Genomic DNA, 4,401 nt, shown 5'->3' on the forward strand with positions numbered 1-4,401 from the left:
GGATATTTCTTTTTCCCATGATCCTTTTTGCAAATATGCATACATCATTTATTTAAAATATTCACATAGAATTATACTACTCCATTTGGACCTAGGCATCAACATGCCCTAAATTATCTACGTAGAATTATGATGAAACTTTCTCTTTTGATAATGAAATTAATTTATGCATTTTCCTAATTAAAGGTAATATGAAAATTCTACTTTTTCATAAATAAAAATACCCATGTATATACCATGAATATACCTATTTTGAAATATGACAAAAACTTCTCTTTTAATATTTAAAATGTTTGTTCATAGAATATCGTGAAAATTCCTCTTTTTGCATCTAGATTTTTATGCATACACATATAAAAATAAATATAACAAAAATTCCTCTTTTCTCCATTTAAACATTTATGAGTTAATACTATAAATTTTTTTTCAAAAGATGTAACAAAAATCCTTCTTTTAGCATTAAAATGCTTATGCATAGAATATGATGAGAATTCCTCTTTTTGCATTATCAATTTTATGCATAGAATTAAATTCATTTTTTTAAGGGTAAAAATTTTGCCATAGCTTCATTGCATTTCCAGAGAATACTAAAAAATTCTACTTTTAATATTTACTCCTAATTATGTAAAATATGGTGGGACTTCCTCTTTTAAACTAAAAATTCATTATGCATACCCAAGCATAATTATAAACATAATTATATCTACACCTCTTGTTTATTTTTAAAAATATCCCATTATCATTCCCATATGAAAATAGTTAGCATAAACTCTCTTTCAACTTAAGATGAATAATTATGAATTTTCTAATCATAAAACAAGCTTGAATGAAATAATCCTCATTTTAATTAGAATCATAAAAATGATTAATCTCTATCTCTAGCTTGTTAAGCCTAGAGTTTTGGTTAAGAAAATGAGATTAATACTAAGATCCATTCCTCCAAAAAGGATTCAACCATAAAGATGAGTAATCTTTGTAAAGAGAGATTTACTAATCAAAAATATTATATTTAAGCATAAAAGATTAGCATTAAACCATTTAAACAATATGAATCACTAGAAGCTTGGTTTTAAGAAAAAACCATTGATTAAAATGCTTCCCAAGCATTAAAGAGGTTGGGAAGAAGATTGCCATTGAAAAGATAGAAAAACACCATTGATTTAGGCTTACCTTTGGTTTTTTGGCTTGATTCTTTAGAGAGAAGTGAAGCCCATAAGAGAAATCTTGTCCACCAAGATGAAGAAGGTAATCTTCAAGAGAGAATGAAGATTAGTGAAGCTCAAAAGCTTCCCAAGAAGAGGCAAAATAGAGGGATAATAAAATTACACTAATTTGAAGATTATAATGGCATGTAAATACACAAAGATGAAAATACAAAGGAATGAGGGTTTAATTATAGGTGAGGGAGGCCACCAATGAGTCCAACTGGGATCTAGAGGCTTCTAGCTTCAGTTTGATCGATTTTGGACAAGTTTTGGACCAGTTTGGTTCACTTTTTGATCTAGTTTGAAAGAGGAAAGATGAAAATATCACGTTTTTTTGTATTAAAAATGTGAAGTAATGATGTGAATTAGGCGCTTCCTTCATGAGGCCCCTCCCTCCTTATTGAGGTGTCAAAATTTTATTTTTTTTACTAATAAACCTCATTTTTTAACTAATAAACCTAGCACTTAGTCAACTCTTCATCTTATGTGAGAATTTACTCATTTTTGGGGGGATTTTATTTTATTCTTTGCATATTTATTTTTGAAACACTTGGATTAATCCTATTGGCCCTTTAGAACACTCTTTGGACCTTAATCAAAAATTTATAAAAATGTGGACCCTTAGACTAAGGTCTCTAATACACATATTCAATTAACTTCTAATGCACATTGTAAAATTCTTTTTGAAGTTCCAGTTTAGGGAAATTCATATTAAATATAACGAGAAACTTTGTATCTAAAAATATCTCAAATTTGAATTATCTCTCTCTAGAATATTTTCTCTCTCTAGACCAAAAACAAGAAAAAACAATGTTTTCTTGCATTCTGAAATAGGAGATGATTACAGGGGAGTGAGAGGAGAGCTTATAAATATTTTAGGGCTGAGGAATCTTACATCCTCTCCCACTTGAAAAATGCAAGATGTCCTCATCTCGCAAGTGGGGGTAGTCCTTTACCAGTTCTTCTTCTTTCTCCCAAGTGGCGTCCTCTAAAGGATAGAACTTACACTTGACCAGAAACTCTCTAAGGACTCTGTTCCTGAGAGCCTTCTCCTGAACATCGAGGATTTCTTTGGGTTGGAGTTCCATCTGGCCTTGAGTCTTAGAAGTCAAATGTTCATCATCCAACACATGATGACTCGGGCTGGGTACATACTTTTTAGGTAAGCTGACATGTAATAGATTATGCACCTTGAGATGGGGAGGTAAAAGAAGTTTGTAAGCTAGATCTCGTACTTTCTTAGTAATGGCATATGGCCCGCGATATCTTGGAGAGCTTTTTGTACTTCCCTAGAGATAAAGAACTTCTCTTGAGTCGTACATGAATGAAGACCATATCTAGTTCTTCAAACACTCTCTCCGTTCTTTTCTTGTCTGCATATTACTTTTGTCTGTCCTGGGAAGCCTTAATATCTTTGCGAATTGCCTGCATTTACTGCTCCATATCATCAAGCATCTGTTTGGATGTCCAGCTCTATCGGGCTATCATCGTGGGCTTCTCTTAGAATTTGTCCCTTTATTTCATCATGGGATTCTCTTAGAATTTGTCCCTTTATTTCATCATCATTAGGAATGCATAGCTGATTATTGTAATACATGCATCCTTCGTCCAATTTGTATCCAAAAAGTTGACTCATTTCTTGAGGAGTCTTGCTTTCCTGCATCAGTAGGGTAGCAATAGGTGCAAAGAATCTGTCCTGTATGATCTTCTCTCTTCCTTCACTGATTGATGGATTTTACACTAATGTTATTGCAAGCAAGAAGGCTTTCCTACTGAGCGCACCGGCTATCACATTTTCCTTCTCCTGGTCGGTACTTTATCTCAAAGTCAAATTCCTGCAAGGTTTGCATCCACCTTCTTTGACGTATGTTGAGATCCCTTTGGGTGAAGATCCACTTCAGACTTTGATGATCTATCATCAAGGTGAATCTATGTCCCAGGAGATAACGTCTCCACAACTTTAGAGCATAAACTATTGAGAGTAACTCCAAGTCATGGACAGCATAATTTCTCTCATGCGTTTTGAGCTTTTTGGATTCAAAGGCTACTGCATGACCTTCCTGCATAAGTGAACCTCCTAGGACAAAACCATTGGCATCTTTCACTACCTCAAAGGGTAAGGAAAAATATGGCAATTTTAGGGCAGGGTTGGTTACTAAAGCTGTCTTTAGCTTATCAAAAGCACTCAGACACATAGCGGTCCAATGAAATAGGGTGCTCTTCTTGAGAAGGTTAGTCAAAGGGGATGCTATTTGAGCATACCTGGGTATAAATATTCTATACCACCCGGCTAATCCAAGGAATCCTTTGACTTCTTTCACTGTCTTGGGCTCTTGCCAATCTAGCACTACTTGGATTTTAGCAAGATCAGGAGAAATCCCATCCTTAGATACTATAAATCCCAAGTAATCGACATGGTCAACAGAGAAAGTGCACTTGCTCTTCTTTGCAAATAGTTGGGGCTTCCTTAGGATCTCCAAGACTTTGTGCACATGATCTTCATGATCAGCTGCATTCTTGGAGTATACTAGGATGTCATCGAAAAAGACAAGAACAAATTCATCCAAGTATTCTCTGAGGATGTCTTGCATGAGGCGATTAAATGTTATTGGGGCATTTGTCAATCCAAATGGCATGACTGTAAATTCATAATGCCCATATCGAGTATTGATGGCTGTCTTGGGGATATCTTGATCTTTAATTCTAATATGGTAACATTCAAATTTGAGATCTATCTTTGTGAAAATTTGGGTCCCACTTAGCCGATCCAAAAGTTCATCAATCCTAAGAATAGGATATTTATTTTTGACTGTTAACTGATTTAATCCTCTGTAATCAATACAGAGTCTTAACATTCCATCTTTCTTTTTCTGAAAGAGAATGGGCACACCCCAAGGTGAAACACTGGGTCTTATGAATCCTTGCTCTAGCGGCTGTCTTAATTGCTCCTTTAGTTCTATGGCTTTTGGAACTAGCATCTTGTATGCACGTTGGGCTATTGGCTGAGCTCCGAGAGTTAGCTCTATCTCATGGATCTACTTCACGAGTTGGAGGCATCTTATTCAGCTCTTCTGGGAATACATCAGCATACTCACCTAGCCATTCTAGTTCCTTAGCCTTAGATTTTTTGTTTAGTGGATTCGTTTTAACGACATAGACACTTTGATTCTTTTTGAGTCCCTTCAGCAATTTAGAA

This window comes from Cibotium barometz, chromosome 9 (assembly GCF_041138505.1).
Source record: "Cibotium barometz isolate CiBa-2024 chromosome 9, ASM4113850v1, whole genome shotgun sequence".
Taxonomy (NCBI): Eukaryota; Viridiplantae; Streptophyta; class Polypodiopsida; order Cyatheales; family Cibotiaceae; genus Cibotium; species Cibotium barometz.